Consider the following 22,656-nt stretch of genomic DNA (forward strand, 5'->3'; position numbering starts at 1 on the left):
TTCACATCCAAGGAAAGCGGGGCCAATGCTGCTTTCCTTCAGAAGGCGGTCCAGCTGCCCAGGAGAGAGGTTTCACCGTTAGGCCCTGGCCGGCTCCCTGTACCGCCCCCAAGGCTATGGGGCTCCGGGGGGACAGGGCCATGGCCGTGCAGTGGTCTGCTTACCAAGGTGGCCATGACTCTCCTCGTGGTGTTGAACTTTGCCGAGTCAGGCGTCGCCAGGTCGGAGTTGTAGGGGAGATTGGTGACGGTGAAGTTGATGGTGAAACGCGCACGGTCTGGAAGTGTTGTTGGTGGATGGCTGGGAGCTGCAAGAAGCAGAGGTGGGGGGTGACAAGGTGCAAGAGGTAGGGTGTCAAGGCTCTGGGTGGACAAACGCAGGGGTCTCGCATCAGCCGCCCCTCTTTTGTGGCCCTGCTCTGCAATGGAGAAGGCCGGCAGGCTCCGCGCCTCTCCTGGGGATCACGAGCCCTGGCCCCCAGCCCCTCCGCACGGGCCAAGAGCCCCGAGAGGCACTGGCTACCTTCGGAGCCCAGCCCACTCCTGCAAGGTACTCACCGGGCAGGCCTGCCTGTTCGTTGTAACCTGGGGAAAAAGACAGAGAGAGAGAGGGTGATGAGCTGGAGCTGGGGACGGGGCAGGGCTGGGGAAGGCTTCTGCGGGACAGCAGGGGAGTCAGAGGGAGGAGCATAGGTCACCGTTGACGTAGAGGCTGTCCTTGTCCAGGCTGTAGGGGCCCAGCTGCGTGACGCCTCTGGTCTCATGGCTCACTTCGTGGTAAAGGCCCACCCTGTCCAAGGGCGGGGCGGAGGGCTCTTTCCTGTAGGTGCAGACGGCGTCCACCCCCGTGTCGTCCCCTTGCCTCACGGGCCTGGAAAACACAGCACCGTGCCTGAGCGAGGCTCTTCCACGCACTCGCTGCAAGGCCAGGCCTTGGGGCTTCCACTGCCATCTGTGCGCAGGAACGCAAGCGCTGCGCTCCCAACCGGCGTGTGCGTGGTGGCCGGCCGCTGCTCTCCTGCCTCCACTAACGCCCTGGGGCCACTCGGGAAGTGCGGGGCCACGGGCCAGGACTTCAGAGTCGGCTTGGGGCTACGCCGTCACCGTCCCGAGGCAAGAGGGCAGGCAGCCAGGGGAGGTCCTGAGGCAGGGGGCAGCGGGGAGAAGGTCCTGCCTCCGTAGTCCAGGCAGCAAGAGAGCAGGAGCGTGACGGGCCCCCTGATCTCATCGTGGGATTGCAAAGGGACGCTCGGGTGCCACCCGTACCTGAAGGCTGTCGTTTCACATCCAAGGAAAGCGGGGCCAATGCTGCTTTCCTTCAGAAGGCGGTCCAGCTGCCCAGGAGAGAGGTTTCACCGTTAGGCCCTGGCCGGCTCCCTGTACCGCCCCCAAGGCTATGGGGCTCCGGGGGGACAGGGCCATGGCCGTGCAGTGGTCTGCTTACCAAGGTGGCCATGACTCTCCTCGTGGTGTTGAACTTTGCCGAGTCAGGCGTCGCCAGGTCGGAGTTGTAGGGGAGATTGGTGACGGTGAAGTTGATGGTGAAACGCGCACGGTCTGGAAGTGTTGTTGGTGGATGGCTGGGAGCTGCAAGAAGCAGAGGTGGGGGGTGACAAGGTGCAAGAGGTAGGGTGTCAAGGCTCTGGGTGGACAAACGCAGGGGTCTCGCATCAGCCGCCCCTCTTTTGTGGCCCTGCTCTGCAATGGAGAAGGCCGGCAGGCTCCGCGCCTCTCCTGGGGATCACGAGCCCTGGCCCCCAGCCCCTCCGCACGGGCCAAGAGCCCCGAGAGGCACTGGCTACCTTCGGAGCCCAGCCCACTCCTGCAAGGTACTCACCGGGCAGGCCTGCCTGTTCGTTGTAACCTGGGGAAAAAGACAGAGAGAGAGAGGGTGATGAGCTGGATCTGGGGATGGGGCAGGGCTGGGGAAGGCTTCTGCGGGACAGCAGGGGAGTCAGAGGGAGGAGCATAGGTCACCGTTGACGTAGAGGCTGTCCTTGTCCAGGCTGTAGGGGCCCAGCTGCGTGACGCCTCTGGTCTCGTGGCTCACTTCGTGGTAAAGGCCCACCCTGTCCAAGGGCGGGGCGGAGGGCTCTTTCCTGTAGGTGCAGACGGCGTCCACCCCCGTGTCGTCCCCTTGCCTCACGGGCCTGGAAAACACAGCACCGTGCCTGAGCGAGGCTCTTCCACGCACTCGCTGCAAGGCCAGGCCTTGGGGCTTCCACTGCCGTCTGTGCGCAGGAACGCAAGCGCTGCGCTCCCAACCGGCGTGTGCGTGGTGGCCGGCCGCTGCTCTCCTGCCTCCACTAACGCCCTGGGGCCACTCGGGAAGTGCGGGGCCACCGGCCAGGACTTCAGAGTCGGCTTGGGGCTACGCCGTCACCGTCCTGAGGCAAGAGGGCAGGCAGCCAGGGGAGGTCCTGAGGCAGGGGGCAGCGGGGAGAAGGTCCTGCCTCCGTAGTCCAGGCAGCAAGAGAGCAGGAGCGTGACGGGCCCCCTGATCTCATTGTGGGATTGCAAAGGGACGCTCGGGTGCCACCCGTACCTGAAGGCTGTCGTTTCACATCCAAGGAAAGCGGGGCCAATGCTGCTTTCCTTCAGAAGGCGGTCCAGCTGCCCAGGAGAGAGGTTTCACCGTTAGGCCCTGGCCGGCTCCCTGTACCGCCCCCAAGGCTATGGGGCTCCGGGGGGACAGGGCCATGGCCGTGCAGTGGTCTGCTTACCAAGGTGGCCATGACTCTCCTCGTGGTGTTGAACTTTGCCGAGTCAGGCGTCGCCAGGTCGGAGTTGTAGGGGAGATTGGTGACGGTGAAGTTGATGGTGAAACGCGCATGGTCTGGAAGTGTTGTTGGTGGATGGCTGGGAGCTGCAAGAAGCAGAGGTGGGGGGTGACAAGGTGCAAGAGGTAGGGTGTCAAGGCTCTGGGTGGACAAACGCAGGGGTCTCGCATCAGCCGCCCCTCTTTTGTGGCCCTGCTCTGCAATGGAGAAGGCCGGCAGGCTCCGCGCCTCTCCTGGGGATCACGAGCCCTGGCCCCCAGCCCCTCCGCACGGGCCAAGAGCCCCGAGAGGCGCTGGCTACCTTCGGAGCCCAGCCCACTCCTGCAAGGTACTCACCGGGCAGGCCTGCCTGTTCGTTGTAACCTGGGGAAAAAGACAGAGAGAGAGAGGGTGATGAGCTGGAGCTGGGGACGGGGCAGGGCTGGGGAAGGCTTCTGCGGGACAGCAGGGGAGTCAGAGGGAGGAGCATAGGTCACCGTTGACGTAGAGGCTGTCCTTGTCCAGGCTGTAGGGGCCCAGCTGCGTGACGCCTCTGGTCTCGTGGCTCACTTCGTGGTAAAGGCCCACCCTGTCCAAGGGCGGGGCGGAGGGCTCTTTCCTGTAGGTGCAGACGGCGTCCACCCCCGTGTCGTCCCCTTGCCTCACGGGCCTGGAAAACACAGCACCGTGCCTGAGCGAGGCTCTTCCACGCACTCGCTGCAAGGCCAGGCCTTGGGGCTTCCACTGCCGTCTGTGCGCAGGAACGCAAGCGCTGCGCTCCCAACCGGCGTGTGCGTGGTGGCCGGCCACTGCTCTCCTGCCTCCACTAACGCCCTGGGGCCACTCGGGAAGTGCGGGGCCACCGGCCAGGACTTCAGAGTCGGCTTGGGGCTACGCCGTCACCGTCCCGAGGCAAGAGGGCAGGCAGCCAGGGGAGGTCCTGAGGCAGGGGGCAGCGGGGAGAAGGTCCTGCCTCCGTAGTCCAGGCAGCAAGAGAGCAGGAGCGTGACGGGCCCCCTGATCTCATCGTGGGATTGCAAAGGGACGCTCGGGTGCCACCCGTACCTGAAGGCTGTCGTTTCACATCCAAGGAAAGCGGGGCCAATGCTGCTTTCCTTCAGAAGGCGGTCCAGCTGCCCAGGAGAGAGGTTTCACCGTTAGGCCCTGGCCGGCTCCCTGTACCGCCCCCAAGGCTATGGGGCTCCGGGGGGACAGGGCCATGGCCGTGCAGTGGTCTGCTTACCAAGGTGGCCATGACTCTCCTCGTGGTGTTGAACTTTGCCGAGTCAGGCGTCGCCAGGTCGGAGTTGTAGGGGAGATTGGTGACGGTGAAGTTGATGGTGAAACGCGCACGGTCTGGAAGTGTTGTTGGTGGATGGCTGGGAGCTGCAAGAAGCAGAGGTGGGGGGTGACAAGGTGCAAGAGGTAGGGTGTCAAGGCTCTGGGTGGACAAACGCAGGGGTCTCGCATCAGCCGCCCCTCTTTTGTGGCCCTGCTCTGCAATGGAGAAGGCCGGCAGGCTCCGCGCCTCTCCTGGGGATCACGAGCCCTGGCCCCCAGCCCCTCCGCACGGGCCAAGAGCCCCGAGAGGCGCTGGCTACCTTCGGAGCCCAGCCCACTCCTGCAAGGTACTCACCGGGCAGGCCTGCCTGTTCGTTGTAACCTGGGGAAAAAGACAGAGAGAGAGAGGGTGATGAGCTGGAGCTGGGGACGGGGCAGGGCTGGGGAAGGCTTCTGCGGGACAGCAGGGGAGTCAGAGGGAGGAGCATAGGTCACCGTTGACGTAGAGGCTGTCCTTGTCCAGGCTGTAGGGGCCCAGCTGCGTGACGCCTCTGGTCTCGTGGCTCACTTCGTGGTAAAGGCCCACCCTGTCCAAGGGCGGGGCGGAGGGCTCTTTCCTGTAGGTGCAGACGGCGTCCACCCCCGTGTCGTCCCCTTGCCTCACGGGCCTGGAAAACACAGCACCGTGCCTGAGCGAGGCTCTTCCACGCACTCGCTGCAAGGCCAGGCCTTGGGGCTTCCACTGCCGTCTGTGCGCAGGAACGCAAGCGCTGCGCTCCCAACCGGCGTGTGCGTGGTGGCCGGCCGCTGCTCTCCTGCCTCCACTAACGCCCTGGGGCCACTCGGGAAGTGCGGGGCCACCGGCCAGGACTTCAGAGTCGGCTTGGGGCTACGCCGTCACCGTCCCGAGGCAAGAGGGCAGGCAGCCAGGGGAGGTCCTGAGGCAGGGGGCAGCGGGGAGAAGGTCCTGCCTCCGTAGTCCAGGCAGCAAGAGAGCAGGAGCGTGACGGGCCCCCTGATCTCATCGTGGGATTGCAAAGGGACGCTCGGGTGCCACCCGTACCTGAAGGCTGTCGTTTCACATCCAAGGAAAGCGGGGCCAATGCTGCTTTCCTTCAGAAGGCGGTCCAGCTGCCCAGGAGAGAGGTTTCACCGTTAGGCCCTGGCCGGCTCCCTGTACCGCCCCCAAGGCTATGGGGCTCCGGGGGGACAGGGCCATGGCCGTGCAGTGGTCTGCTTACCAAGGTGGCCATGACTCTCCTCGTGGTGTTGAACTTTGCCGAGTCAGGCGTCGCCAGGTCGGAGTTGTAGGGGAGATTGGTGACGGTGAAGTTGATGGTGAAACGCGCACGGTCTGGAAGTGTTGTTGGTGGATGGCTGGGAGCTGCAAGAAGCAGAGGTGGGGGGTGACAAGGTGCAAGAGGTAGGGTGTCAAGGCTCTGGGTGGACAAACGCAGGGGTCTCGCATCAGCCGCCCCTCTTTTGTGGCCCTGCTCTGCAATGGAGAAGGCCGGCAGGCTCCGCGCCTCTCCTGGGGATCACGAGCCCTGGCCCCCAGCCCCTCCGCACGGGCCAAGAGCCCCGAGAGGCGCTGGCTACCTTCGGAGCCCAGCCCACTCCTGCAAGGTACTCACCGGGCAGGCCTGCCTGTTCGTTGTAACCTGGGGAAAAAGACAGAGAGAGAGAGGGTGATGAGCTGGAGCTGGGGACGGGGCAGGGCTGGGGAAGGCTTCTGCGGGACAGCAGGGGAGTCAGAGGGAGGAGCATAGGTCACCGTTGACGTAGAGGCTGTCCTTGTCCAGGCTGTAGGGGCCCAGCTGCGTGACGCCTCTGGTCTCGTGGCTCACTTCGTGGTAAAGGCCCACCCTGTCCAAGGGCGGGGCGGAGGGCTCTTTCCTGTAGGTGCAGACGGCGTCCACCCCCGTGTCGTCCCCTTGCCTCACGGGCCTGGAAAACACAGCACCGTGCCTGAGCGAGGCTCTTCCACGCACTCGCTGCAAGGCCAGGCCTTGGGGCTTCCACTGCCGTCTGTGCGCAGGAACGCAAGCGCTGCGCTCCCAACCGGCGTGTGCGTGGTGGCCGGCCGCTGCTCTCCTGCCTCCACTAACGCCCTGGGGCCACTCGGGAAGTGCGGGGCCACCGGCCAGGACTTCAGAGTCGGCTTGGGGCTACGCCGTCACCGTCCCGAGGCAAGAGGGCAGGCAGCCAGGGGAGGTCCTGAGGCAGGGGGCAGCGGGGAGAAGGTCCTGCCTCCGTAGTCCAGGCAGCAAGAGAGCAGGAGCGTGATGGGCCCCCTGATCTCATCGTGGGATTGCAAAGGGACGCTCGGGTGCCACCCGTACCTGAAGGCTGTCGTTTCACATCCAAGGAAAGCGGGGCCAATGCTGCTTTCCTTCAGAAGGCGGTCCAGCTGCCCAGGAGAGAGGTTTCACCGTTAGGCCCTGGCCGGCTCCCTGTACCGCCCCCAAGGCTATGGGGCTCCGGGGGGACAGGGCCATGGCCGTGCAGTGGTCTGCTTACCAAGGTGGCCATGACTCTCCTCGTGGTGTTGAACTTTGCCGAGTCAGGCGTCGCCAGGTCGGAGTTGTAGGGGAGATTGGTGACGGTGAAGTTGATGGTGAAACGCGCATGGTCTGGAAGTGTTGGTGGATGGCTGGGAGCTGCAAGAAGCAGAGGTGGGGGGTGACAAGGTGCAAGAGGTAGGGTGTCAAGGCTCTGGGTGGACAAACGCAGGGGTCTCGCATCAGCCGCCCCTCTTTTGTGGCCCTGCTCTGCAATGGAGAAGGCCGGCAGGCTCCGCGCCTCTCCTGGGGATCACGAGCCCTGGCCCCCAGCCCCTCCGCACGGGCCAAGAGCCCCGAGAGGCACTGGCTACCTTCGGAGCCCAGCCCACTCCTGCAAGGTACTCACCGGGCAGGCCTGCCTGTTCGTTGTAACCTGGGGAAAAAGACAGAGAGAGAGAGGGTGATGAGCTGGAGCTGGGGACGGGGCAGGGCTGGGGAAGGCTTCTGCGGGACAGCAGGGGAGTCAGAGGGAGGAGCATAGGTCACCGTTGACGTAGAGGCTGTCCTTGTCCAGGCTGTAGGGGCCCAGCTGCGTGACGCCTCTGGTCTCGTGGCTCACTTCGTGGTAAAGGCCCACCCTGTCCAAGGGCGGGGCGGAGGGCTCTTTCCTGTAGGTGCAGACGGCGTCCACCCCCGTGTCGTCCCCTTGCCTCACGGGCCTGGAAAACACAGCACCGTGCCTGAGCGAGGCTCTTCCACGCACTCGCTGCAAGGCCAGGCCTTGGGGCTTCCACTGCCGTCTGTGCGCAGGAACGCAAGCGCTGCGCTCCCAACCGGCGTGTGCGTGGTGGCCGGCCACTGCTCTCCTGCCTCCACTAACGCCCTGGGGCCACTCGGGAAGCGCAGGGCCACCAGCTAGGACTTCAGAGTCGGCTTGGGGCTACGCCGTCACCGTCCCGAGGCAAGAGGGCAGGCAGCCAGGGGAGGTCCTGAGGCAGGGGGCAGCGGGGAGAAGGTCCTGCCTCCGTAGTCCAGGCAGCAAGAGAGCAGGAGCGTGACGGGCCCCCTGATCTCATCGTGGGATTGCAAAGGGACGCTCGGGTGCCACCCGTACCTGAAGGCTGTCGTTTCACATCCAAGGAAAGCGGGGCCAATGCTGCTTTCCTTCAGAAGGCGGTCCAGCTGCCCAGGAGAGAGGTTTCACCGTTAGGCCCTGGCCGGCTCCCTGTACCGCCCCCAAGGCTATGGGGCTCCGGGGGGACAGGGCCATGGCCGTGCAGTGGTCTGCTTACCAAGGTGGCCATGACTCTCCTCGTGGTGTTGAACTTTGCCGAGTCAGGCGTCGCCAGGTCGGAGTTGTAGGGGAGATTGGTGACGGTGAAGTTGATGGTGAAACGCGCACGGTCTGGAAGTGTTGTTGGTGGATGGCTGGGAGCTGCAAGAAGCAGAGGTGGGGGGTGACAAGGTGCAAGAGGTAGGGTGTCAAGGCTCTGGGTGGACAAACGCAGGGGTCTCGCATCAGCCGCCCCTCTTTTGTGGCCCTGCTCTGCAATGGAGAAGGCCGGCAGGCTCCGCGCCTCTCCTGGGGATCACGAGCCCTGGCCCCCAGCCCCTCCGCACGGGCCAAGAGCCCCGAGAGGCGCTGGCTACCTTCGGAGCCCAGCCCACTCCTGCAAGGTACTCACCGGGCAGGCCTGCCTGTTCGTTGTAACCTGGGGAAAAAGACAGAGAGAGAGAGGGTGATGAGCTGGAGCTGGGGACGGGGCAGGGCTGGGGAAGGCTTCTGCGGGACAGCAGGGGAGTCAGAGGGAGGAGCATAGGTCACCGTTGACGTAGAGGCTGTCCTTGTCCAGGCTGTAGGGGCCCAGCTGCGTGACGCCTCTGGTCTCGTGGCTCACTTCGTGGTAAAGGCCCACCCTGTCCAAGGGCGGGGCGGAGGGCTCTTTCCTGTAGGTGCAGACGGCGTCCACCCCCGTGTCGTCCCCTTGCCTCACGGGCCTGGAAAACACAGCACCGTGCCTGAGCGAGGCTCTTCCACGCACTCGCTGCAAGGCCAGGCCTTGGGGCTTCCACTGCCGTCTGTGCGCAGGAACGCAAGCGCTGCGCTCCCAACCGGCGTGTGCGTGGTGGCCGGCCGCTGCTCTCCTGCCTCCACTAACGCCCTGGGGCCACTCGGGAAGTGCGGGGCCACCGGCCAGGACTTCAGAGTCGGCTTGGGGCTACGCCGTCACCGTCCCGAGGCAAGAGGGCAGGCAGCCAGGGGAGGTCCTGAGGCAGGGGGCAGCGGGGAGAAGGTCCTGCCTCCGTAGTCCAGGCAGCAAGAGAGCAGGAGCGTGACGGGCCCCCTGATCTCATCGTGGGATTGCAAAGGGACGCTCGGGTGCCACCCGTACCTGAAGGCTGTCGTTTCACATCCAAGGAAAGCGGGGCCAATGCTGCTTTCCTTCAGAAGGCGGTCCAGCTGCCCAGGAGAGAGGTTTCACCGTTAGGCCCTGGCCGGCTCCCTGTACCGCCCCCAAGGCTATGGGGCTCCGGGGGGACAGGGCCATGGCCGTGCAGTGGTCTGCTTACCAAGGTGGCCATGACTCTCCTCGTGGTGTTGAACTTTGCCGAGTCAGGCGTCGCCAGGTCGGAGTTGTAGGGGAGATTGGTGACGGTGAAGTTGATGGTGAAACGCGCATGGTCTGGAAGTGTTGGTGGATGGCTGGGAGCTGCAAGAAGCAGAGGTGGGGGGTGACAAGGTGCAAGAGGTAGGGTGTCAAGGCTCTGGGTGGACAAACGCAGGGGTCTCGCATCAGCCGCCCCTCTTTTGTGGCCCTGCTCTGCAATGGAGAAGGCCGGCAGGCTCCGCGCCTCTCCTGGGGATCACGAGCCCTGGCCCCCAGCCCCTCCGCACGGGCCAAGAGCCCCGAGAGGCACTGGCTACCTTCGGAGCCCAGCCCACTCCTGCAAGGTACTCACCGGGCAGGCCTGCCTGTTCGTTGTAACCTGGGGAAAAAGACAGAGAGAGAGAGGGTGATGAGCTGGAGCTGGGGACGGGGCAGGGCTGGGGAAGGCTTCTGCGGGACAGCAGGGGAGTCAGAGGGAGGAGCATAGGTCACCGTTGACGTAGAGGCTGTCCTTGTCCAGGCTGTAGGGGCCCAGCTGCGTGACGCCTCTGGTCTCGTGGCTCACTTCGTGGTAAAGGCCCACCCTGTCCAAGGGCGGGGCGGAGGGCTCTTTCCTGTAGGTGCAGACGGCGTCCACCCCCGTGTCGTCCCCTTGCCTCACGGGCCTGGAAAACACAGCACCGTGCCTGAGCGAGGCTCTTCCACGCACTCGCTGCAAGGCCAGGCCTTGGGGCTTCCACTGCCGTCTGTGCGCAGGAACGCAAGCGCTGCGCTCCCAACCGGCGTGTGCGTGGTGGCCGGCCACTGCTCTCCTGCCTCCACTAACGCCCTGGGGCCACTCGGGAAGCGCAGGGCCACCAGCTAGGACTTCAGAGTCGGCTTGGGGCTACGCCGTCACCGTCCCGAGGCAAGAGGGCAGGCAGCCAGGGGAGGTCCTGAGGCAGGGGGCAGCGGGGAGAAGGTCCTGCCTCCGTAGTCCAGGCAGCAAGAGAGCAGGAGCGTGACGGGCCCCCTGATCTCATCGTGGGATTGCAAAGGGATGCTCGGGTGCCACCCGTACCTGAAGGCTGTCGTTTCACATCCAAGGAAAGCGGGGCCAATGCTGCTTTCCTTCAGAAGGCGGTCCAGCTGCCCAGGAGAGAGGTTTCACCGTTAGGCCCTGGCCGGCTCCCTGTACCGCCCCCAAGGCTATGGGGCTCCGGGGGGACAGGGCCATGGCCGTGCAGTGGTCTGCTTACCAAGGTGGCCATGACTCTCCTCGTGGTGTTGAACTTTGCCGAGTCAGGCGTCGCCAGGTCGGAGTTGTAGGGGAGATTGGTGACGGTGAAGTTGATGGTGAAACGCGCATGGTCTGGAAGTGTTGTTGGTGGATGGCTGGGAGCTGCAAGAAGCAGAGGTGGGGGGTGACAAGGTGCAAGAGGTAGGGTGTCAAGGCTCTGGGTGGACAAACGCAGGGGTCTCGCATCAGCCGCCCCTCTTTTGTGGCCCTGCTCTGCAATGGAGAAGGCCGGCAGGCTCCGCGCCTCTCCTGGGGATCACGAGCCCTGGCCCCCAGCCCCTCCGCACGGGCCAAGAGCCCCGAGAGGCGCTGGCTACCTTCGGAGCCCAGCCCACTCCTGCAAGGTACTCACCGGGCAGGCCTGCCTGTTCGTTGTAACCTGGGGAAAAAGACAGAGAGAGAGAGGGTGATGAGCTGGAGCTGGGGACGGGGCAGGGCTGGGGAAGGCTTCTGCGGGACAGCAGGGGAGTCAGAGGGAGGAGCATAGGTCACCGTTGACGTAGAGGCTGTCCTTGTCCAGGCTGTAGGGGCCCAGCTGCGTGACGCCTCTGGTCTCATGGCTCACTTCGTGGTAAAGGCCCACCCTGTCCAAGGGCGGGGCGGAGGGCTCTTTCCTGTAGGTGCAGACGGCGTCCACCCCCGTGTCGTCCCCTTGCCTCACGGGCCTGGAAAACACAGCACCGTGCCTGAGCGAGGCTCTTCCACGCACTCGCTGCAAGGCCAGGCCTTGGGGCTTCCACTGCCATCTGTGCGCAGGAACGCAAGCGCTGCGCTCCCAACCGGCGTGTGCGTGGTGGCCGGCCGCTGCTCTCCTGCCTCCACTAACGCCCTGGGGCCACTCGGGAAGTGCGGGGCCACGGGCCAGGACTTCAGAGTCGGCTTGGGGCTACGCCGTCACCGTCCCGAGGCAAGAGGGCAGGCAGCCAGGGGAGGTCCTGAGGCAGGGGGCAGCGGGGAGAAGGTCCTGCCTCCGTAGTCCAGGCAGCAAGAGAGCAGGAGCGTGACGGGCCCCCTGATCTCATTGTGGGATTGCAAAGGGACGCTCGGGTGCCACCCGTACCTGAAGGCTGTCGTTTCACATCCAAGGAAAGCGGGGCCAATGCTGCTTTCCTTCAGAAGGCGGTCCAGCTGCCCAGGAGAGAGGTTTCACCGTTAGGCCCTGGCCGGCTCCCTGTACTGCCCCCAAGGCTATGGGGCTCCGGGGGGACAGGGCCATGGCTGTGCAGTGGTCTGCTTACCAAGGTGGCCATGACTCTCCTCGTGGTGTTGAACTTTGCCGAGTCAGGCGTCGCCAGGTCGGAGTTGTAGGGGAGATTGGTGACGGTGAAGTTGATGGTGAAACGCGCACGGTCTGGAAGTGTTGTTGGTGGATGGCTGGGAGCTGCAAGAAGCAGAGGTGGGGGGTGACAAGGTGCAAGAGGTAGGGTGTCAAGGCTCTGGGTGGACAAACACAGAGTCTAATCCATGGTTCACTTCTGTTTTGGGCCTGTTCTTACAACTTTATTGCTGCATTGCTTTACCTCCTCTAGCGTATTTATTTCCAGCTTTCCACACTTAAACTATATCTGTCATAACTTGTACCTTTTATTCACATTTTACCCGGGAGATAATAGCTTTAAAGCTATTCAGGTTGTAACCATCAGTACCTGTTCCCCAGTGAACAAACATTATATGAATTTAATTCTATTCAGTTTAATAAAATTTTATTCAAATATTCATTGAAAAACAGAAAGGGTAGGATTACTGAAACTATTAAAAAAGCTCATAATGCACTCATTGGAATTTAAAAGACCATAAACTACTCAGTTTATAAAAAATATGCAGTTCATCTATTGCTGGAAACTAGAGTCGGATCAATATCGTATATTTTCCAGGCAAGTAAAACTAGGTATAGCTGCAATTTCAAAATGCCCGAAAGTTTTAACAACAGGCAAAGTAATACTCCCAACAGTTGTAGAGGTGGCCAGAGTGGTTGCCTCAAGGGTTGATGTACCTGTACTGGTAGGAGTGGAGGCTGTGGGCAGAGTAGAGGTGGGCGTAACTGTGGTGAGAGTTGGGGAGGTCTTGTCCAGAGCAGTGGTCAGGGCAACATCCGAGGTGGTGGCTGGAGGCGTGCTTGTGGCAGGAGCAGAGGTGGTTGTTTCTGCCAGGGCCATGGTCATGGAGGCTGTCGTCTCCGTGGCTGTGGTGGTGGCAGGAGCAGCAGTGGATGTTCCAGCTGTGCTGGAAGTGACTGCAGTGGTGGTGGCAGCAGCTGTGCTGGACGTTTGTGCCGTGGTGGGGATTGGTGTGGAGGTTGTCTCAAGAGCAGGCGTTTGTGCTGTTGTGGAAGAGGGTGCAGGTGTAGTGTGAGGAGGAGACGTGGACTCGGGGGCCGTGCTGGAGGTTTCCACCGTGGTGGAGGTGGCCAGGGTGGTTGCCTCAAGGGTTGATGTACCTGTACTGGTAGGAGTGGAGGCTGTGGGCAGAGTAGAGGTGGGCGTAGCTGTGGTGAGAGTTGGGGAGGTCTTGTCCAGAGCAGTGGTCTGGGCAACATCCGAGGTGGTGGCTGGAGGCGTGCTTGTGGCAGGAGCAGAGGTGGTTGTTTCTGCCAGGGCCATGGTCATGGAGGCTGTTGTCTCCGTGGCTGTGGTGGTGGCAGGAGCAGCAGTGGATGTTCCAGCTGTGCCGGAAGTGACTGCAGTGGTGGTGGTGGCAGCTGTGCTGGACGTTTGTGCCGTGGTGGGGAGAGGTGTGGAGGTTGTCTCAAGAGCAGGCATTTGTGCTGTTGTGGAAGAGGGTGCAGGTGTAGTGTGAGGAGGAGACGTGGACTTGGGGGCCGTGCTGGAGGTTTCCACCGTGGTGGAGGTGGCCAGGGTGGTTGCCTCAAGGGTTGCTGTACCTGTACTGGTAGGAGTGGAGGCTGTGGGCAGAGTAGAGGTGGGCGTAGCTGTGGTGAGAGTTGGGGAGGTCTTGTCCAGAGCAGTGGTCAGGGCAACGGCCAAGGTGGTGGCTGGAGGCGTGCTTTTGGCAGGAGCAGAGGTGGTTGTTTCTGCCAGGGCCATGGTCATGGAGGCTGTTGTCTCCGTGGCTGTGGTGGTGGCAGGAGCAGCAGTGGATGTTCCAGCTGTGCTGGAAGTGACTGCAGTGGTGGTGGTGGCAGCTGTGCTGGACGTTTGTGCCGTGGTGAGGAGAGGTGTGGAGGTTGTCTCAAGAGCAGGCGTTTGTGCTGTTGTGGAAAGGTGTGCAGGTGTAGTGTGAGGAGGAGACGTGGACTGGGGGGCCGTGCTGGAGGTTTCCACCGTGGTGGAGGTGGCCAGGGTGGTTGCCTCAAGGGTTGCTGTACCTGTACTGGTAGGAGTGGAGGCTGTGGGCAGAGTAGAGGTGGGCGTAGCTGTGGTGAGAGTTGGGGAGGTCTTGTCCAGAGCAGTGGTCAGGGCAAAGTCCGAGGTGGTGGCTGGAGGCGTGCTTGTGGCAGGAGCAGAGGTGGTTGTTTCTGCCAGGGCCATGGTCATGGAGGCTGTCGTCTCCGTGGCTGTGGTGGTGGCAGGAGCAGCAGTGGATGTTCCAGCTGTGCCGGAAGTGACTGCAGTGGTGGTGGTGGCAGCTGTGCTGGACGTTTGTGCCGTGGTGGGGATTGGTGTGGAGGTTGTCTCAAGAGCAGGCGTTTGTGCTGTTGTGGAAGAGGGTGCAGGTGTAGTGTGAGGAGGAGACGTGGACTCGGGGGCCGTGCTGGAGGTTTCCACCGTGGTGGAGGTGGCCAGGGTGGTTGCCTCAAGGGTTGATGTACCTGTACTGGTAGGAGTGGAGGCTGTGGGCAGAGTAGAGGTGGGCGTAGCTGTGGTGAGAGTTGGGGAGGTCTTGTCCAGAGCAGTGGTCTGGGCAACATCCGAGGTGGTGGCTGGAGGCGTGCTTGTGGCAGGAGCAGAGGTGGTTGTTTCTGCCAGGGCCATGGTCATGGAGGCTGTTGTCTCCGTGGCTGTGGTGGTGGCAGGAGCAGCAGTGGATGTTCCAGCTGTGCCGGAAGTGACTGCAGTGGTGGTGGTGGCAGCTGTGCTGGACGTTTGTGCCGTGGTGGGGAGAGGTGTGGAGGTTGTCTCAAGAGCAGGCATTTGTGCTGTTGTGGAAGAGGGTGCAGGTGTAGTGTGAGGAGGAGACTTAGAATGGGGGGCCGTGCTGGAGGTTTCCACCGTGGTGGAGGTGGCCAGGGTGGTTGCCTCAAGGGTTGCTGTACCTGTACTGGTAGGAGTGGAGGCTGTGGGCAGAGTAGAGGTGGGCGTAGCTGTGGTGAGAGTTGGGGAGGTCTTGTCCAGAGCAGTGGTCTGGGCAACATCCGAGGTGGTGGCTGGAGGCATGCTTGTGGCAGGAGCAGAGGTGGTTGTTTCTGCCAGGGCCATGGTCATGGAGGCTGTTGTCTCCGTGGCTGTGGTGGTGGCAGGAGCAGCAGTGGATGTTCCAGCTGTGCTGGAAGTGACTGCAGTGGTGGTGGTGGCAGCTGTGCTGGACGTTTGTGCCGTGGTGAGGAGAGGTGTGGAGGTTGTCTCAAGAGCAGGCGTTTGTGCTGTTGTGGAAAGGTGTGCAGGTGTAGTGTGAGGAGGAGACGTGGACTGGGGGGCCGTGCTGGAGGTTTCCACCGTGGTGGAGGTGGCCAGGGTGGTTGCCTCAAGGGTTGCTGTACCTGTACTGGTAGGAGTGGAGGCTGTGGGCAGAGTAGAGGTGGGCGTAGCTGTGGTGAGAGTTGGGGAGGTCTTGTCCAGAGCAGTGGTCAGGGCAAAGTCCGAGGTGGTGGCTGGAGGCGTGCTTGTGGCAGGAGCAGAGGTGGTTGTTTCTGCCAGGGCCATGGTCATGGAGGCTGTTGTCTCCGTGGCTGTGGTGGTGGCAGGAGCAGCAGTGGATGTTCCAGCTGTGCCGGAAGTGACTGCAGTGGTGGTGGTGGCAGCTGTGCTGGCCGTTTGTGCCGTGGTGGGGATTGGTGTGGAGGTTGTCTCAAGAGCAGGCGTTTGTGCTGTTGTGGAAGAGGGTGCAGGTGTAGTGTGAGGAGGAGACGTGGACTCGGGGGCCGTGCTGGAGGTTTCCACCGTGGTGGAGGTGGCCAGGGTGGTTGCCTCAAGGGTTGATGTACCTGTACTGGTAGGAGTGGAGGCTGTGGGCAGAGTAGAGGTGGGCGTAGCTGTGGTGAGAGTTGGGGAGGTCTTGTCCAGAGCAGTGGTCTGGGCAACATCCGAGGTGGTGGCTGGAGGCGTGCTTGTGGCAGGAGCAGAGGTGGTTGTTTCTGCCAGGGCCATGGTCATGGAGGCTGTCGTCTCCGTGGCTGTGGTGGTGGCAGGAGCAGCAGTGGATGTTCCAGCTGTGCCGGAAGTGACTGCAGTGGTGGTGGTGGCAGCTGTGCTGGATGTTTGTGCCGTGGTGGGGAGAGGTGTGGAGGTTGTCTCAAGAGCAGGCGTTTGTGCTGTTGTGGAAGAGAGTGCAGGTGTAGTGTGAGGAGGAGACGTGGACTGGGGGGCCGTGCTGGAGGTTTCCACCGTGGTGGAGGTGGCCAGGGTGGTTGCCTCAAGGGTTGCTGTACCTGTACTGGTAGGAGTGGAGGCTGTGGGCAGAGTAGAGGTGGGCGTAGCTGTGGTGAGAGTTGGGGAGGTCTTGTCCAGAGCAGTGGTCAGGGCAACGGCCAAGGTGGTGGCTGGAGGCGTGCTTTTGGCAGGAGCAGAGGTGGTTGTTTCTGCCAGGGCCATGGTCATGGAGGCTGTTGTCTCCGTGGCTGTGGTGGTGGCAGGAGCAGCAGTGGATGTTCCAGCTGTGCTGGAAGTGACTGCAGTGGTGGTGGTGGCAGCTGTGCTGGACGTTTGTGCCGTGGTGAGGAGAGGTGTGGAGGTTGTCTCAAGAGCAGGCATTTGTGCTGTTGTGGAAGAGGGTGCAGGTGTAGTGTGAGGAGGAGACGTGGACTCGGGGGCCGTGCTGGAGGTTTCCACCGTGGTGGAGGTGGCCAGGGTGGTTGCCTCAAGGGTTGCTGTACCTGTACTGGTAGGAGTGGAGGCTGTGGGCAGAGTAGAGGTGGGCGTAGCTGTGGTGAGAGTTGGGGAGGTCTTGTCCAGAGCAGTGGTCAGGGCAAAGTCCGAGGTGGTGGCTGGAGGCGTGCTTGTGGCAGGAGCAGAGGTGGTTGTTTCTGCCAGGGCCATGGTCATGGAGGCTGTTGTCTCCGTGGCTGTGGTGGTGGCAGGAGCAGCAGTGGATGTTCCAGCTGTGCCGGAAGTGACTGCAGTGGTGGTGGTGGCAGCTGTGCTGGCCGTTTGTGCCGTGGTGGGGATTGGTGTGGAGGTTGTCTCAAGAGCAGGCGTTTGTGCTGTTGTGGAAGAGGGTGCAGGTGTAGTGTGAGGAGGAGACGTGGACTCGGGGGCCGTGCTGGAGGTTTCCACCGTGGTGGAGGTGGCCAGGGTGGTTGCCTCAAGGGTTGATGTACCTGTACTGGTAGGAGTGGAGGCTGTGGGCAGAGTAGAGGTGGGCGTAGCTGTGGTGAGAGTTGGGGAGGTCTTGTCCAGAGCAGTGGTCTGGGCAACATCCGAGGTGGTGGCTGGAGGCGTGCTTGTGGCAGGAGCAGAGGTGGTTGTTTCTGCCAGGGCCATGGTCATGGAGGCTGTTGTCTCCGTGGCTGTGGTGGTGGCAGGAGCAGCAGTGGATGTTCCAGCTGTGCCGGAAGTGACTGCAGTGGTGGTGGTGGCAGCTGTGCTGGACGTTTGTGCCGTGGTGAGGAGAGGTGTGGAGGTTGTCTCAAGAGCAGGCATTTGTGCTGTTGTGGAAGAGGGTGCAGGTGTAGTGTGAGGAGGAGACGTGGACTGGGGGGCCGTGCTGGAGGTTTCCACCGTGGTGGAGGTGGCCAGGGTGGTTGCCTCAAGGGTTGCTGTACCTGTACTGGTAGGAGTGGAGGCTGTGGGCAGAGTAGAGGTGGGCGTAGCTGTGGTGAGAGTTGGGGAGGTCTTGTCCAGAGCAGTGGTACGGGCAACGGCCAATGTGGTGGCTGGAGGCGTGCTTGTGGCAGGAGCAGAGGTGGTTGTTTCTGCCAGGGCCATGGTCATGGAGGCTGTTGTCTCCGTGGCTGTGGTGGTGGCAGGAGCAGCAGTGGATGTTCCAGCTGTGCCGGAAGTGACTGCAGTGGTGGTGGTGGCAGCTGTGCTGGACGTTTGTGCCGTGGTGAGGAGAGGTGTGGAGGTTGTCTCAAGAGCAGGCGTTTGTGCTGTTGTGGAAAGGTGTGCAGGTGTAGTGTGAGGAGGAGACGTGGACTGGGGGGCCGTGCTGGAGGTTTCCACCGTGGTGGCGGTGGCCAGGGTGGTTGCCTCAAGGGTTGATGTACCTGTACTGGTAGGAGTGGAGGCTGTGGGCAGAGTAGAGGTGGGCGTAGCTGTGGTGAGAGTTGGGGAGGTCTTGTCCAGAGCAGTGGTCAGGGCAAAGTCCGAGGTGGTGGCTGGAGGCGTGCTTGTGGCAGGAGCAGAGGTGGTTGTTTCTGCCAGGGCCATGGTCATGGAGGCTGTTGTCTCCGTGGCTGTGGTGGTGGCAGGAGCAGCAGTGGATGTTCCAGCTGTGCCGGAAGTGACTGCAGTGGTGGTGGTGGCAGCTGTGCTGGCCGTTTGTGCCGTGGTGGGGATTGGTGTGGAGGTTGTCTCAAGAGCAGGCGTTTGTGCTGTTGTGGAAGAGGGTGCAGGTGTAGTGTGAGGAGGAGACGTGGACTCGGGGGCCGTGCTGGAGGTTTCCACCGTGGTGGAGGTGGCCAGGGTGGTTGCCTCAAGGGTTGCTGTACCTGTACTGGTAGGAGTGGAGGCTGTGGGCAGAGTAGAGGTGGGCGTAGCTGTGGTGAGAGTTGGGGAGGTCTTGTCCAGAGCAGTGGTCAGGGCAACATCCGAGGTGGTGGCTGGAGGCGTGCTTGTGGCAGGAGCAGAGGTGGTTGTTTCTGCCAGGGCCATGGTCATGGAGGCTGTTGTCTCCGTGGCTGTGGTGGTGGCAGGAGCAGCAGTGGATGTTCCAGCTGTGCCGGAAGTGACTGCAGTGGTGGTGGTGGCAGCTGTGCTGGACGTTTGTGCCGTGGTGGGGAGAGGTGTGGAGGTTGTCTCAAGAGCAGGCGTTTGTGCTGTTGTGGAAGAGGGTGCAGGTGTAGTGTGAGGAGGAGACGTGGACTCGGGGGCCGTGCTGAAGGTTTCCACCGTGGTGGAGGTGGCCAGGGTGGTTGCCTCAAGGGTTGATGTACCTGTACTGGTAGGAGTGGAGGCTGTGGGCAGAGTAGAGGTGGGCGTAGCTGTGGTGAGAGTTGGGGAGGTCTTGTCCAGAGCAGTGGTCAGGGCAAAGTCCGAGGTGGTGGCTGGAGGCGTGCTTGTGGCAGGAGCAGAGGTGGTTGTTTCTGCCAGGGCCATGGTCATGGAGGCTGTTGTCTCCGTGGCTGTGGTGGTGGCAGGAGCAGCAGTGGATGTTCCAGCTGTGCCGGAAGTGACTGCAGTGGTGGTGGTGGCAGCTGTGCTGGACGTTTGTGCCGTGGTGAGGAGAGGTGTGGAGGTTGTCTCAAGAGCAGGCGTTTGTGCTGTTGTGGAAAGGTGTGCAGGTGTAGTGTGAGGAGGAGACGTGGACTGGGGGGCCGTGCTGGAGGTTTCCACCGTGGTGGCGGTGGCCAGGGTGGTTGCCTCAAGGGTTGCTGTACCTGTACTGGTAGGAGTGGAGGCTGTGGGCAGAGTAGAGGTGGGCGTAGCTGTGGTGAGAGTTGGGGAGGTCTTGTCCAGAGCAGTGGTCAGGGCAAAGTCCGAGGTGGTGGCTGGAGGCGTGCTTGTGGCAGGAGCAGAGGTGGTTGTTTCTGCCAGGGCCATGGTCATGGAGGCTGTTGTCTCCGTGGCTGTGGTGGTGGCAGGAGCAGCAGTGGATGTTCCAGCTGTGCCGGAAGTGACTGCAGTGGTGGTGGTGGCAGCTGTGCTGGACGTTTGTGCCGTGGTGGGGATTGGTGTGGAGGTTGTCTCAAGAGCAGGCGTTTGTGCTGTTGTGGAAGAGGGTGCAGGTGTAGTGTGAGGAGGAGACGTGGACTCGGGGGCCGTGCTGGAGGTTTCCACCGTGGTGGAGGTGGCCAGGGTGGTTGCCTCAAGGGTTGATGTACCTGTACTGGTAGGAGTGGAGGCTGTGGGCAGAGTAGAGGTGGGCGTAGCTGTGGTGAGAGTTGGGGAGGTCTTGTCCAGAGCAGTGGTCTGGGCAACATCCGAGGTGGTGGCTGGAGGCGTGCTTGTGGCAGGAGCAGAGGTGGTTGTTTCTGCCAGGGCCATGGTCATGGAGGCTGTTGTCTCCGTGGCTGTGGTGGTGGCAGGAGCAGCAGTGGATGTTCCAGCTGTGCCGGAAGTGACTGCAGTGGTGGTGGTGGCAGCTGTGCTGGACGTTTGTGCCGTGGTGAGGAGAGGTGTGGAGGTTGTCTCAAGAGCAGGCGTTTGTGCTGTTGTGGAAGAGGGTGCAGGTGTAGTGTGAGGAGGAGACGTGGACTCGGGGGCCGTGCTGGAGGTTTCCACCGTGGTGGAGGTGGCCAGGGTGGTTGCCTCAAGGGTTGCTGTACCTGTACTGGTAGGAGTGGAGGCTGTGGGCAGAGTAGAGGTGGGCGTAGCTGTGGTGAGAGTTGGGGAGGTCTTGTCCAGAGCAGTGGTCAGGGCAACATCCGAGGTGGTGGCTGGAGGCGTGCTTGTGGCAGGAGCAGAGGTGGTTGTTTCTGCCAGGGCCATGGTCATGGAGGCTGTTGTCTCCGTGGCTGTGGTGGTGGCAGGAGCAGCAGTGGATGTTCCAGCTGTGCCGGAAGTGACTGCAGTGGTGGTGGTGGCAGCTGTGCTGGACGTTTGTGCCGTGGTGGGGATTGGTGTGGAGGTTGTCTCAAGAGCAGGTGTTTGTGCTGTTGTGGAAGAGGGTGCAGGTGTAGTGTGAGGAGGAGACGTGGACTCGGGGGCCGTGCTGGAGGTTTCCACCGTGGTGGAGGTGGCCAGGGTGGTTGCCTCAAGGGTTGCTGTACCTGTACTGGTAGGAGTGGAGGCTGTGGGCAGAGTAGAGGTGGGCGTAGCTGTGGTGAGAGTTGGGGAGGTCTTGTCCAGAGCAGTGGTCTGGGCAACATCCGAGGTGGTGGCTGGAGGCGTGCTTGTGGCAGGAGCAGAGGTGGTTGTTTCTGCCAGGGCCATGGTCATGGAGACTGTTGTCTCCGTGGCTGTGGTGGTGGCAGGAGCAGCAGTAGATGTTCCAGCTGTGCCGGAAGTGACTGCAGTGGTGGTGGTGGCAGCTGTGCTGGTCATTTTTACTGTGATGTGGAGATTTATACAGGTTATATCAAGAGCAGGTGTTTGTGCTGTTGTGGAAGAGGGTGCAGCTGTAGTGTGAGGAAGAGACGTGGACTGGGGGGCCGTGCTGGAGGTTTCCACCGTGGTGGAGGTGGCCAGGGTGGTTGCCTCAAGGGTTGCTGTACCTGTACTGGTAGGAGTGGAGGCTGTGGGCAGAGTAGAGGTGGGCGTAGCTGTGGTGAGAGTTGGGGAGGTCTTGTCCAGAGCAGTGGTCAGGGCAACGTCCGAGGTGGTGGCTGGAGGCATGCTTGTGGCAGGAGCAGAGGTGGTTGTTTCTGCCAGGGCCATGGTCATGGAGGCTGTTGTCTCCGTGGCTGTGGTGGTGGCAGGAGCAGCAGTGGATGTTCCAGCTGTGCCGGAAGTGACTGCAGTGGTGGTGGTGGCAGCTGTGCTGGACGTTTGTGCCGTGGTGAGGAGAGGTGTGGAGGTTGTCTCAAGAGCAGGCGTTTGTGCTGTTGTGGAAGAGGGTGCAGGTGTAGTGTGAGGAGGAGACGTGGACTCGGGGGCCGTGCTGGAGGTTTCCACCGTGGTGGAGGTGGCCAGGGTGGTTGCCTCAAGGGTTGCTGTACCTGTACTGGTAGGAGTGGAGGCTGTGGGCAGAGTAGAGGTGGGCGTAGCTGTGGTGAGAGTTGGGGAGGTCTTGTCCAGAGCAGTGGTCCGGGCAACATCCGAGGTGGTGGCTGGAGGCGTGCTTGTGGCAGGAGCAGAGGTGGTTGTTTCTGCCAGGGCCATGGTCATGGAGGCTGTTTTCTCCATGGCTGTGGTGGTGGCAGGAGCAGCAGTGGATGTTCCAGCTGTGCTGGAAGTGACTGCAGTGGTGGTGGTGGCAGCTGTGCTGGACGTTTGTGCCGTGGTGAGGAGAGGTGTGGAGGTTGTCTCAAGAGCAGGCGTTTGTGCTGTTGTGGAAGAGGGTGCAGGTGTAGTGTGAGGAGGAGACGTGGACTCGGGGGCCGTGCTGGAGGTTTCCACCGTGGTGGAGGTGGCCAGGGTGGTTGCCTCAAGGGTTGCTGTACCTGTACTGGTAGGAGTGGAGGCTGTGGGCAGAGTAGAGGTGGGCGTAGCTGTGGTGAGATTTGGGGAGGTCTTGTCCAGAGCAGTGGTACGGGCAACATCCGAGGTGGTGGCTGGAGGCGTGCTTGTGGCAGGAGCAGAGGTGGTTGTTTCTGCCAGGGCCATGGTCATGGAGGCTGTCGTCTCCGTGGCTGTGGTGGTGGCAGGAGCAGCAGTGGATGTTCCAGCTGTGCCGGAAGTGACTGCAGTGGTGGTGGTGGCAGCTGTGCTGGACGTTTGTGTCGTGGTGGGGATTGGTGTGGAGGTTGTCTCAAGAGCAGGCGTTTGTGCTGTTGTGGAAGAGGGTGCAGGTGTAGTGTGAGGAGGAGACGTGGACTCGGGGGCCGTGCTGGAGGTTTCCACCGTGGTGGAGGTGGCCAGGGTGGTTGCCTCAAGGGTTGCTGTACCTGTACTGGTAGGAGTGGAGGCTGTGGGCAGAGTAGAGGTGGGCGTAGCTGTGGTGAGAGTTGGGGAGGTCTTGTCCAGAGCAGTGGTCAGGGCAACGGCCAAGGTGGTGGCTGGAGGCGTGTTTGTGGCAGGAGCAGAGGTGGTTGTTTCTGCCAGGGCCATGGTCATGGAGGCTGTCGTCTCCGTGGCTGTGGTGGTGGCAGGAGCAGCAGTGGATGTTCCAGCTGTGCCGGAAGTGACTGCAGTGGTGGTGGTGGCAGCTGTGCTGGACGTTTGTGCCGTGGTGGGGATTGGTGTGGAGGTTGTCTCAAGAGCAGGCGTTTGTGCTGTTGTGGAAGAGGGTGCAGGTGTAGTGTGAGGAGGAGACGTGGACTCGGGGGCCGTGCTGGAGGTTTCCACCGTGGTGGAGGTGGCCAGGGTGGTTGCCTCAAGGGTTGCTGTACCTGTACTGGTAGGAGTGGAG

The 22,656-nt window shown here is 62.2% G+C and overlaps 2 long non-coding RNA genes across 2 annotated transcripts; both read right to left on the bottom strand.

Annotated features, from left to right (window-relative positions):
• Positions 1 to 805: 805 nt before the first annotated feature.
• On the bottom strand, positions 806 to 1,578 carry LOC142049290 (uncharacterized). Its single transcript, XR_012657665.1, has 3 exons — positions 1,444 to 1,578; positions 1,266 to 1,333; positions 806 to 870 (listed from the first exon to the last, which is right to left on the bottom strand). It is a non-coding gene; the product is annotated as an uncharacterized LOC142049290 (long non-coding RNA).
• A 9,453-nt stretch (positions 1,579 to 11,031) lies between these two features.
• On the bottom strand, positions 11,032 to 11,792 carry LOC142049291 (uncharacterized). Its single transcript, XR_012657666.1, has 3 exons — positions 11,670 to 11,792; positions 11,492 to 11,559; positions 11,032 to 11,096 (listed from the first exon to the last, which is right to left on the bottom strand). It is a non-coding gene; the product is annotated as an uncharacterized LOC142049291 (long non-coding RNA).
• Between the last annotated feature and the right edge of the window lie 10,864 nt (positions 11,793 to 22,656).

This window comes from Phalacrocorax aristotelis, chromosome W (assembly GCF_949628215.1).
Source record: "Phalacrocorax aristotelis chromosome W, bGulAri2.1, whole genome shotgun sequence".
In the NCBI taxonomy this organism is placed as follows: domain Eukaryota; kingdom Metazoa; phylum Chordata; class Aves; order Suliformes; family Phalacrocoracidae; genus Phalacrocorax; species Phalacrocorax aristotelis.